This window comes from Rhipicephalus microplus, unplaced genomic scaffold (genome assembly GCF_043290135.1).
Source record: "Rhipicephalus microplus isolate Deutch F79 unplaced genomic scaffold, USDA_Rmic scaffold_151, whole genome shotgun sequence".
In the NCBI taxonomy this organism is placed as follows: Eukaryota; Metazoa; Arthropoda; class Arachnida; order Ixodida; family Ixodidae; genus Rhipicephalus; species Rhipicephalus microplus.
In genome coordinates this window covers 77,501-90,000 of record NW_027464722.1, presented here as the reverse complement: position 1 = coordinate 90,000, position 12,500 = coordinate 77,501, and the positions used below count along the sequence as shown (strand labels likewise).

Sequence of the window (12,500 nt, the reverse complement as noted above, 5' to 3'; positions counted from 1 at the left end):
TGACGCAGTTCGGACTTAGCACTTTTCGGCTGTGCCTGGCTGGCGGCCCACTCACTCGATCGCCATGTCTGTTTGCCACAGTTTTCCCGGTGGTGCCGCACCCGGGCTCGCCCCGGCTGACGCAGTTTTCGCGCCGCCCCGGCTGACGCGGTTTCGTGCCGCCCCGGCAGACGCGGTTTTCGCGCCGCCCCGGCTGACGCGGTTTCGTGCCGCCCCGGCAGACGCGGTTTTTTGCCGCCCCGGCTGACGCAGTTCGGACTTGGCACTTTTTGGCTGAGCCTTGCTGGCGGCCCACTCACTCGATCGCCATGTCTGTTTGCCACAGTTTTCCCGGTGGTGCCGCACCCGGGCTCGCCCCGGCAGACGCGTTTTTTTTTCTTTCGCCCCGGCTGACGCAGTTTTCGCGCCGCCCCGGCAGACGCGGTTTTCGCGCCGCCCCGGCAGACGCGGTTTTTTGCGCCGCCCCGGCTGACGCGGTTTTTTGCCGCCCCGGCTGACGCAGTTCGGACTTGGCACTTTTTGGCTGAGCCTGGCTGGCGGCCCACTCACTCGATCGCCATGTCTGTTTGCCACAGTTTTCCCGGTGGTGCCGCACCCGGGCTCGCCCCGGCTGACGCAGTTTTCGCGCCGCCCCGGCTGACGCGGTTTCGTGCCGCCCCGGCAGACGCGGTTTTTTGCGCCGCCCCGGCTGACGCGGTTTTTTGCCGCCCCGGCTGACGCAGTTCGGACTTGGCACTTTTCGGCTGTGCCTGGCTGGCGGCCCACTCACTCGATCGCCATGTCTGTTTGCCACAGTTTTCCCGGTGGTGCCGCACCCGGGCTCGCCCCGGCAGACGCGTTTTTTTTTTTCTTTCGCCCCGGCTGACGCAGTTTTCGCGCCGCCCCGGCTGACGCGGTTTCGTGCCGCCCCGGCAGACGCGGTTTTTTGCGCCGCCCCGGCTGACGCGGTTTTTGCCGCCCCGGCTGACGCAGTTCGGACTTAGCACTTTTTGGCTGAGCCTGGCTGGTGGCCCACTCACTCGATCGCCATGTCTGTTAGCCACAGTTTTCCCGGTGGTGCCGCACCCGGGCTCGCCCCGGCTGACGCAGTTTTCGCGCCGCCCCGGCTGACGCGGTTTCGTGCCGCCCCGGCAGACGCGGTTTTCGCGCCGCCCCGGCTGACGCGGTTTTTGCCGCCCCGGCTGACGCAGTTCGGACTTAGCACTTTTCGGCTGTGCCTGGCTGGCGGCCCACTCACTCGATCGCCATGTCTGTTTGCCACAGTTTTCCCGGTGGTGCCGCACCCGGGCTCGCCCCGGCTGACGCAGTTTTCGCGCCGCCCCGGCTGACGCGGTTTCGTGCCGCCCCGGCAGACGCGGTTTTCGCGCCGCCCCGGCTGACGCGGTTTCGTGCCGCCCCGGCAGACGCGGTTTTTTGCCGCCCCAGCTGATGCAGTTCGGACTTAGCACTTTTTGGCTGAGCCTTGCTGGCGGCCCACTCACTCGATCGCCATGTCTGTTTGCCACAGTTTTCCCGGTGGTGCCGCACCCGGGCTCGCCCCGGCAGACGCGTTTTTTTTTTCCTTCGCCCCGGCAGACGTGGTTCCCCCCCCCCCCCCCTCCGTCTTTCTTTTTGTTTTTTTTTTCGCCGCGGCTGAAGTGGATTTTTCGGTGCCTCGACGCCCCGGTAGTCGCGGTTTTTCCGTTTCCGCACGGCCCCGGCTGACGCTGCTCGGTCACAGTCGCCTTTTGTGGTGATTGCAGACTTCTTGAGCGCGGGTGTTTTTTTTTTGTTGTTGTTGTTGTTTTATTACGCATTCGCTCCAGCAGACGCTGTTTAGACTTTTTGTTTCCTCTTTTATCCTGCGACGAGGTGACGAGGTTTATTCGGTGCCCCGCCGCCCCGGCTGAAGTGATTTTTCCTGTCCCGTGCCGCCCCGGCTGACGCGGTTGGGACTTCGCGTTTGTTCGGCCGCCACGGGTTTTGGCGCACTCGCTCGGTTGCTTGTTGTTGCCACTTGTTGCGAACCCAGGTTTCTTGAGCGAGCGCGGGCGTTTTTTCTTCCTTTCTTTCTTTGTTCTATGTGTTAGCGAATCGGCCTTTAATATCACACGAGGACTCACAACCAACAATTTTCAGTTTGAAGTGTAAAAAATCTGCAGGTGTTGACGTAACTGACTTGCCCCGTACCCTTGAGTACATCCATGAAGTTCTCGTAGTACTACTAAATCGCATTATTCCAAGTGGAGAAATTCCCATAAACTTGCAAACCTCTACACGAAAATCGGTGCGCGTGATAAAGTTGAAAATTATCGTCCGATATCAAATGTGCCTTCTATAACACAAATTCTAGGAAAAAAAAAAAAAAACACTTGTTCGCCGTTTTCTGCGCCGTGACTGGCAGCACTCCGGCGAAGCGAAACGGGGTCGATTCGAGCACGATATCGGCGTCTTTCGACGTGCTCGCCGGCGACCGTCGCACGAGTACGTCGCACGAGCGCGTCTGCCGGGGCGCCGTTTGCGAAGCCGACGCAAAAGTGGGAACCGCCGCTCGGATGATCGCCGCTTTCGGCAGAGTGAGTGTTGGCACTCCGGGGAAGCGAAACAGCGTGAATGCGCCCACGAAATCGGCGTATTTTGAAGTGCCCGCCGGCGACCGTCGCACGAGTACGGTAAACCGCGTCAGCCGGGGCGTAGTTCGGGACGCCGACGAAAAAGTGGGAAGCGCAACTCGGATCTTCGCCGTTTTTGCAGGAGTGAGTGGCGGCCCTCCTGCGAGACCAAGAAGCATCGATTCGTGCACGAATTCGGCGCCTTTCGACGTGATCGCCGGCGACCGTCGCTCGAGTAGGGCAAACCGCGTCTGCCGGGGCGGGCTTCGGGACGCCGATGCGAAAGTGGGAAACGCTGCTCGGATGTTCGCCGTTTTTGGCCGAGTGAGTGCTGGCACTCGGGCGAAGCCAAACGGGGCCGATTACGGCACGATATCGGCGTCTTTCGACGTGCCCGCCGGCGACCGTCGCACGAGTACGGTAAACCGCGTCAGCCCGGGCGGAGTTCGGGACGCCGATGCGAAAGTGGAGAACGCCGCTCGGATCTTCGCCGTTTTTGGAGGAGTGAGTGGCGGCACTCCGGAGAAGCCAAGGAGCGCCAATTAGCGCACGATATCGGCGTCTTTCGACGCGCTCGCCGGCGACCGTCGCACGAGTAGGGCAAACCGCGTCTGCCGGGGCGGGGTTTACGACGCCGACGCAAAAGTGGGAACCGCCGCTCGGATGTTGGCCGTTTTTGGCAGAGTGAGTGCTGGCACTCCGGCGACGCGAAAGAGCGCGAATGCGCCCACGAAAGTGGCGTATTTGGACGTGCGTGACGGCGACCGCTGCAGGAGTACGAAAAACCACGTCAGCCGGGGCGAGCGACACACGGCGGTCTGGGTGCTTATCGCTGCTATTATAGGGGCACCCCGGCAGACGCAGAAAAAAAAAAAAAATTTTCGACCTTCTTTTTTGCTGGTCGAGCTCGGGTAACCCAGGTCGCAATGGGAGCCGCGCACGAAAGCGGCGTCGCGAGACGCGTTCGCGGTCGCTAGTCGCACGAGCTCGGCAACCGCGTCAGCCGGCGCGGAGTTCGGGATGCCGACGGCTAAGTGGGTACCGCTGCTCGGATGTTCGCCGTTTTTGGCCGAGTGAGTGCTGGCACTCCGGTGAAGCCAAGGAGCGCCAATTCGTGCACGATATCGGCGTCTTTCGACGTGCCCGCCGGCCACCGCCGCACGAGTACGGCAAACCGCGTCTGCCGGGGCGGGGTTCGCGACGCGTACGCAATAGTGGGAACCGTCGCTCGGATGTTCGTCGTCTTTGGCCGAGCGAGTGCTGGCACTCCGGCGAAGCGAAACGGGGCCGATTCGGGCACGATATCGGCGTATTTCGACGTGCTCGCCGGCGACCGTCGCACGAGTACGGCAAAGCGCGTCTGCCGGGGCGAGGTTTGCGACGCCGACGAAAAAGTGGGAAGCGCCGCTCGGATCTTCGCCGTTTTTGCAGGAGTGAGTGGCGGCCCTCCTGCGAGACCAAGAAGCATCGACTCGCGCACGATATCGGTGTCTTTCGACGTGCCCGCCGGCCACCGCCGCACGAGTACGGCAAACCGCGTATGCCGGGGCGGGGTTGGCGACGCCGACGCAAAAGTGGGAACCGCCACTAGGATGTTCGCCGTTTTTGGCAGAGTGAGTGCTGGCACTCCGGCGAAGCGAAAGAGCGCGAATGCGCCCACGAAAGTGGCGTGTTTGGACGTGCTTGACGACGACCACCGCAGGAAAACGAAAAACCACGTCAGCCGGGGCGAGCGACCCATGGCGGTCTGGGTGCTTATCGCTGCTATTATAGGGGCACCCCGGCAGACGCAAAAAAAAAAAAAAAAAATTTTTTTCGACATTCTTTTTTGCTCGTCGACCTCGGGTGACCCAGGTCGCAGTGGGAGCCGCGCACGAAAGCGGCGTCGCGAGACGGCTTCGCGGTCGCTAGTCGCACGAGCTCGGCAACCGCGTCTGCCGGGGCGGAGTTCGGGACGCCGACGGCTAAGTGGGAACCGCCGCTCGGATGTTCGCCGTTTGTGGCCGAGTGAGTGCTGGCACTCCGGCGAAGCCAAACGGGGCCGATTCCGGCACGATATCGGCGTCTTTCTACGTGCTCGCCGGCGACCGTCGCACGAGTACGGCAAAGTGCGTCTGCCGGGGCGGGGTTTGCGACGCGTACGCAATAGTGAGAACCGTCGCTCGGATGTTCGTCGTCTTTCGCCGAGCCAGTGCTGGCAATCCGGCGAAGCCGAACGGAGCCGATTCGGGCACGATATCGGCGTCTTTCCACGTGCTCGCCGGCGACCGTCGCACGAGTACGGTAAACCGCGTCAGCCGGGGCGGAGTTCGGGACGCCGATGCGAAAGTGGGAAGCGCCGCTCGGATCTTCGCCGTTTTTGGAGGAGTCAGTGGCGGCACTCCGGTGAAGCCAAGGTGCGCCAATTCGCGCACGATATCGGCGTCTTTCGACGTGCCCGCCGGCCACCGTCGCACGAGTACGGCAAACCTCGTCTGCCGGGGCGGGGTTTGCGACGCCGACGCAAAAGTGGGAACCGCCGCTCGGATGTTCGCCGTTTTTGGCAGAGTGAGTGCTGGCACTCCGGCGAAGCGAAAGAGCGCGAATGCGCCCACGAAAGTGGCGTGTTTGGACGTGCTTGACGACGACCACCGCAGGAAAACGAAAAACCACGTCAGCCGGGGCGAGCGACCCATGGCGGTCTGGGTGCTTATCGCTGCTATTATAGGGGCACCCCGGCAGACGCAAAAAAAAAAAAAAATTTTTTTTCGACATTCTTTTTTGCTCGTCGACCTCGGGTGACCCAGGTCGCAGTGGGAGCCGCGCACGAAAGCGGCGTCGCGAGACGGCTTCGCGGTCGCTAGTCGCACGAGCTCGGCAACCGCGTCTGCCGGGGCGGAGTTCGGGACGCCGACGGCTAAGTGGGAACCGCCGCTCGGATGTTCGCCGTTTGTGGCCGAGTGAGTGCTGGCACTCCGGCGAAGCCAAACGGGGCCGATTCTGGCACGATATCGGCGTCTTTCTACGTGCTCGCCGGCGACCGTCGCACGAGTACGGCAAAGTGCGTCTGCCGGGGCGGGGTTTGCGACGCGTACGCAATAGTGAGAACCGTCGCTCGGATGTTCGTCGTCTTTCGCCGAGCCAGTGCTGGCACTCCGGCGAAGCCGAATGGAGCCGATTCGGGCACGATATCGGCGTCTTTCCACGTGCTCGCCGGCGACCGTCGCACGAGTACGGTAAACCGCGTCAGCCGGGGCGGAGTTCGGGACGCCGATGCGAAAGTGGGAAGCGCCGCTCGGATCTTCGCCGTTTTTGGAGGAGTCAGTGGCGGCACTCCGGTGAAGCCAAGGTGCGCCAATTCGCGCACGATATCGGCGTCTTTCGACGTGCCCGCCGGCCACCGTCGCACGAGTACGGCAAACCTCGTCTGCCGGGGCGGGGTTTGCGACGCCGACGCAAAAGTGGGAACCGCCGCTCGGATGTTCGCCGTTTTTGGCAGAGTGAGTGCTGGCACTCCGGCGAAGCGAAAGAGCGTGAATGCGCCCACGAAAGTAGCGTATTTGGACGTGCTTGACGGCGACCGCCGCAGGAGTACGAAAAACCACGTCAGCCGGGGCGAGCGACCCACGGCGGTCTGGGTGCTTATCGCTGCTATTATAGGGGCACCCCGGCAGACGCAGAAAGAAAAAAAAAATGGGGACATGGCGTGCGTCACCGTGCGGCTTCGCAGCGTTGCCGAAGTCGCCGAGCCCTTCGACTGAGCCGAACGGCGGACAGGGAACGTTGGTCGGCCGTTCTAACCTGTCGGTGCCACGCCGAGACGTCGTTAAGGAAAACCGCGTCGTGGGCCTCTACGACGCCGTCGAGTCGTTGTACGTTTGGTGTCCAGCGTGTCGGCGGCGAGTAGCGGACACGTCGTTCACGACTTCGGTCTTTCGCAGTCGACGCGAACTTGCGGAGAGTCGTGGTGCCTCACGTTTTCGGCAGAAACCGCGGCGGAATTTTCCCGTGCGTGCGCGCACGACCTCGGTGCTGTGCCGTCAGCGTAGTGTTGCACAAACTCGTGGCCTACCCAAGGTGCGGTACGTTTGCGGCCGTATCCTCGGTGGGAATTTCGTGAGTAGGGTCGCAAATTCTACGACCTCGGCGGGTTTGAGAGCGACGTAGACTTGTGGCACGCTCAACATGCCACACGTTTCGGGGCACACCCGCGGTGAAATTTTCTCGAGTACGCTCGTATTAGGGCCCAAGGAGGTCTGGGTACTTATCGCTGCTATTATGTGGGGGTTCTCGTGAGCGGCGTACGCGAAAGCGACCGGGTGTCTGATATGCGGCGGGCTTCGGCCTCGTCAAGCGTGTCCTCGGGTCTGCTCCAGGGGAATCCACGGCAGTCGTCTGCAGCCTCATCCGCTTGATGCGTTAGGGGCTGGTTGTCGGACGGTGCCGTTTTACCACGATATCGAGGTGTGTTCCGTGTCGTCCTCGGGCGATTCAGATGCGAAAGCGCCGAAGACGCGGGCGTGACCCGTCGTCTGGCGGCTTTGCAGTCTCGGCTCCGTTGCTAGTTCCGGCCGGTCCACCGACAGTGCAGCGGGCTTTGGCAACCCGCACGGCGCGACCGAGTCGATGCAACGAAAAAGAGCGAGCATGAACGTGCTTCTTGCCGCACGGCTCCCACTCGTCTTTCGGGAAGGTTGTGCCGTAGCGAGCTCGAACGCCGTCATCTCGGAGTGCAAAATAAGCGTGTTGGGGCGCCTGAAGGTGGCCTCCGCCGCACACAGACTGCGTCCGGCCCGCCGAGGGCGAGGACGGACGCGCAGTCGAACGATTACCTGGTTGATCCTGCCAGTAATCATATGCTTGTCTCAAAGATTAAGCCATGCATGTCTAAGTACATGCCGAAATAAGGCGAAACCGCGAATGGCTCATTAAATCAGTTATGGTTCCTTAGATCGTTTCTTCCTACTTGGATAACTGTGGCAATTCTAGAGCTAATACATGCAGTGAGCCTGGAGCCCTTTGGGTAACGGGTGCTTTTATTAGACCAAGATCGATCGGGTTTCGGCCCGTATTGTGTGGTGACTCTGGATAACTTTGTGCTGATCGCATGGCCACGAGCCGGCGACGTTTCTTTCAAGTGTCTGCCTTATCAACTTTCGATGGTAGGTTACTTGCTTACCATGGTTGTTACGGGTAACGGAGAATCAGGGTTCGATTCCGGAGAGGGAGCCTGAGAAACGGCTACCACATCCAAGGAAGGCAGCAGGCGCGCAAATTACCCACTCCCGGCACGGGGAGGTAGTGACGAAAAATAACAATACGGGACTCTTTTGAGGCCCCGTAATTGAAATGAGTACACTCTAAATCCTTTAACGAGGATCAATTGGAGGGCAAGTCTGGTGCCAGCAGCCGCGGTAATTCCAGCTCCAATAGCGTATACTAAAGCTGCTGCGGTTAAAAAGCTCGTAGTTGGATCTCAGTTCCAGACGAGTAGTGCATCTACCCGATGCGACGGCTCGGACTGAACATCATGCCGGTTCTTTCTTGGTGCACTTCATTGTGTGCCTCGAGATGGCCGGTGCTTTTACTTTGAAAAAATTAGAGTGCTCAACGCAGGCGAGTCGCCTGAATAAACTTGCATGGAATAATAGAACAAGACCTCGTTTCTGTTCTGTTGGTTTTTGGAATACGAGGTAATGATTAAGAGGGACGGACGGGGGCATTCGTATTGCGGCGCTAGAGGTGAAATTCTTGGACCGTCGCAAGACGAACTACTGCGAAAGCATTTGCCAAGAATGTTTTCATTGATCAAGAACGAAAGTCAGAGGTTCGAAGGCGATCAGATACCGCCCTAGTTCTGACCATAAACGATGCCAACCAGCGATCCGCCTGAGTTACTCAAATGACTCGGCGGGCAGCTTCCGGGAAACCAAAGTATTTGGGTTCCGGGGGAAGTATGGTTGCAAAGCTGAAACTTAAAGGAATTGACGGAAGGGCACCACCAGGAGTGGAGCCTGCGGCTTAATTTGACTCAACACGGGAAAACTTACCCGGCCCGGACACTGGGAGGATTGACAGATTGAGAGCTCTTTCTTGATTCGGTGGATGGTGGTGCATGGCCGTTCTTAGTTGGTGGAGCGATTTGTCTGGTTAATTCCGATAACGAACGAGACTCTAGCCTATTAAATAGGTGCGGGGTTCCCAGCACCTTACAACCTTCTTAGAGGGACAAGCGGCTCCTAGCCGCACGAAACAGAGCAATAACAGGTCTGTGATGCCCTTAGATGTCCGGGGCCGCACGCGCGCTACACTGAAGGAAGCAGCGTGTCTTTATCCCTGTCTGAAAAGACTGGGTAACCCGTGGAACTTCTTTCGTGATTGGGATAGGGGCTTGCAATTGTTCCCCTTGAACGAGGAATTCCCAGTAAGCGCGAGTCATAAGCTCGCGTTGATTACGTCCCTGCCCTTTGTACACACCGCCCGTCGCTACTACCGATTGAATGATTTAGTGAGGTCTTCGGACCGATGTCCGGCGCGGCCTTTCGGTTGCGCCGGTCTGTTGGAAAGATGACCAAACTTGATCATTTAGAGGAAGTAAAAGTCGTAACAAGGTTTCCGTAGGTGAACCTGCGGAAGGATCATTAACGGATTGTGAAGGGTGAGCGCCTCAGCAGCGTCTGCGCCCGACACTTTCTGCCGCTGACCCCGTTTGGACGCGGGGTCGGCTTTTCCCCACGGGGCTGCCTGAATGTGGAGCGGCACCCCGTGACAAATTGTTGCGCCCAGCGGACGCCAACACCGCGACCTTGGACGGTCGGCCAGGTGGCGGACGCGGGTACAAACGGCGCAACGCACTCATAGGTCGGCTTTCGACCCGCCACTGCACCGTGGCTCGAAGCGCTCGAAATGCGCGACCCGACCGCTGCGGGACCGCCTAGTACTGTAAACAGGAGCGGCGGAGCGCGAACGGCGAGTCGTGGTTACGTCGGTAGAAGGCGAGGCTGCGCGTTCCCGAAACGCCAGCCGAGTGCCCTCCCGACCGTTCGAGCGTGCAAGAACGAGACCCGACAATCGCGCGGCGACTGCCAAGTACGAGAGGAACGGCACAAGCGTCGGCGGTCGGTCAAGGAACTGGCGATGTGACGGGTCCGCTGTGCACCAGTGCATACCGTCCCGCCGTCCGCGGCAAGCGCCTCCGCGTCCTCGGGTGACGGAGGCTGCCGGTCGGTTCTTGCAGGCGAGGGATCTCGCTGGCACCGGTTCGCGTTGACGCGCGGCCGGTCATGGCACGGCGATGCGACGGCCGAGGTGCGCAGTACTCGATGGAGGAACCGCACGCTCCGATGACCGTCCCGCCCTCCGCGGCGTATGCGTACCGACCGTAATGGTTGCAGCAGCGCCGGCCGGCTTTTGAATTCGCCACACGAAACACGGTGCGAGATCGCGGTTAGGGGAGCGTCGACGTTGCCAGGCGTTTTGCTTGCTGCCGAGGGAAAGGCGGCACGGCCACGTCGCGCTCGTCGCGATTAGCGGGTCTGCGCGCTTTGGGAAGGTGCCGCAACGACTTGCCGAAAGAGGAAGCACGGAAGAACGAGGGACTTGGACGTCCCGACAATTGAACGCACTTGCGGCCAGGCCCTTGCTGGCTTCGTTCTTCCGCCTCGAGTAGGCTCGTACGCGGCTCCGGCGCCGAAAGTGGTCCTTGGCACCGACTTCGGTGGACGTGGGAAGTGCCGCGCAAGTACGGCGCGCCTGGCTCCACCTGTTGGCTAAAGTAGGCAGCCGGATCGGCATTTTGGTGTGCGGTGGCAAACCGTGGATGCGAAAAAAGCTTGTGCGATTTCGTGGAACAAAAAGCGGGGGTCCCCCTTTTTATGCGGAGGAGACCGACCCGCCCGCCGTGGTGAACCGCGACGCCACGGTAAAAACGGGAGAGGCTTGTCGATGGGACCGTGCATCCCGCGCTCCACGGAGGCCGGGAGGCGGCCGCCCGAGGAAATGTGTAGCCGTCGAGGCCCGCATCTGCGTGCACTCTTATCCAAATGGGTGTACCGCAGGCATTTTCTGGTTAGGCGGGCCAATGAGAGCGAGCACACAACGATACCTACGGGTCCGGCTTGGAGAACCGGCTTCGACGCCTCCCGAGTATTTATAGAGGGGTGGACCACGAAAGCACTCGCAAGTAGCGGAAGCGAAACGCCGTCCGAAACACACCGTTTGCTCGATTTGCGGCAGCCGAAAAAGGCGCGGCAGAGTTTTGGAGTCCAAGCGTGCGCTGAAAAGCGCCCTTCTTGGCCACTGTTTGGCCGAGTGCCAGAAACGTTTGGTTTTGACTGTACGGAATTGAACAAACACTTTTTCACGACTCTAAGCGGTGGATCACTCGGTTCTCGGGTCGATGAAGAACGCAGCCAGCTGCGAGACTTGGTGTGAATTGCAGGACACACTGAGCACTGATTCTTTGAACGCACATTGCGGCCTTGGGTCTTCCCTTGGCTTCGTCTGTCTGAGGGTCGGATCACATATCAAGAGAGCCTTCGGCGCACAAGGGAACGTGAGCCGTCGACTCGTTTTGACCGCGTCGGCAACACGGACAGCACGCTGAACACCTCACAGCGAGCGCCAACAGCGGCCACTCAAGGGCGAGACGGTGGCGACCGTCGTGCCAGAGCCCAACCGAAACGGGGGCGACCGACTGCATTGAGGATGTGGCACCTCGTTGAGACCGCCGCAGGACTTCGAGTCGGAAGGAAGCCTGCAGGGAAAGTGCGGTCGAGGTTGCGTACTCCTCTCTGCGACCGGGCGCGCAAGAGCTGCGAGAGCCACGGACGCGCAACTTTAACGCACGGTAAACACGAGGAGCGAAAGCCGGCCAGCAAAGCTTCTCCAGCCGTGCGCAAAGTGCGCGAGATCGCAGCCTTGCGTTGCGCTTGTTGCCCTCGAAGTAAGCAGGGTGTCCCGTAGACCGGGCGCTCGAACACGCTGCGGGGCCGTGCCTCCTCCAGGCTTTGCCGCGCGAACAGGGAACGTTCGCGCGCAAAGCGCAGGGAGGTGAGGAGGCTGCGCCCGACGTTTGCGGTTCGCTGCGTACGCGGTTGATGCGGAGAGCACGGCGCGACGACTTGCCGCGAAGCGGAAAAAGTCTCCCGCACGAGTTGGCGAAACGTTGGCGAAGCTTAAGGCGTTCTCGTCGTAGTCCGCCGTCGGTCTAAGTGCTTCGCAGTTCCCGTCCCGTTCAAAAAACTGGGCCACTCCAGTTGGGGCGGGGGCGACGCTACACGAGACGATGCCTCTCGCCAGGCTGCGTGGCTGCCCTTGCGGCGGCGGCGACTGGCCTCGGCGGTGTTTGGGCTTTCGACACGGTCGTTTATCACGCAACTGCTCGGACGACGCACGCGCGCAGCGGAATGCCGCTTGCCAGCCTTGTGAAGATGTGACCCTGTACAGGGTTGCGGGCGCACTTGGTAGGGCGTCGTACTCGGTTCGCGATGGGTTTACGAACGTGTCCCGTCACTTCCACGTCACACCGGTTGTGCGCCGCACGCGTGCAGCGGGGAAGCCGATTGCCAGCCTTGTGAAGAAGTGGCCCTGTACAGGGTTGCGGGCGCACTTGGTAGGGCGAGCGCACGCGGTCGTGCAGGAAGTTGATGGAAGCGAATGTATCCGCTGTCGACCTCAGATCAGGCGAGACAACCCGCTGAATTTAAGCATATCACTAAGCGGAGGAAAAGAAACCAACAGGGATTCCCCGAGTAGCTGCGAGCGAAACGGGACCGAGCCCAGCACCGAATCCCCCGTCCTTGCAGGCGGTCGGGAAATGTGGTGTATGGGAGGCGACGTTCTCGGGTGTTTGCGACGGTGCAAGTCCCCCTGACAGGGGCTTGTCCCAGAGTGGGTGCCAGGCCCGTCTCCGCCGTTGCGCGCCCGGGA

General features: G+C 60.7%; 2 non-coding genes and 1 pseudogene across 2 annotated transcripts; all 3 read left to right on the top strand.

Moving 5' to 3' along the window:
* Positions 1–7,399: 7,399 nt before the first annotated feature.
* Positions 7,400–9,214, top strand: LOC142791204 (small subunit ribosomal RNA). Its single transcript, XR_012890067.1, has one exon. It is a non-coding gene; the product is annotated as a small subunit ribosomal RNA (ribosomal RNA).
* A 1,719-nt stretch (positions 9,215–10,933) lies between these two features.
* LOC142791205 (5.8S ribosomal RNA) lies at positions 10,934–11,086 on the top strand. The gene has a single exon (XR_012890068.1). It is a non-coding gene; the product is annotated as a 5.8S ribosomal RNA (ribosomal RNA).
* A 1,154-nt stretch (positions 11,087–12,240) lies between these two features.
* The window catches only part of LOC142791161 (large subunit ribosomal RNA), a 5,135-nt pseudogene continuing 4,875 nt past the window's right edge, over positions 12,241–12,500 (top strand).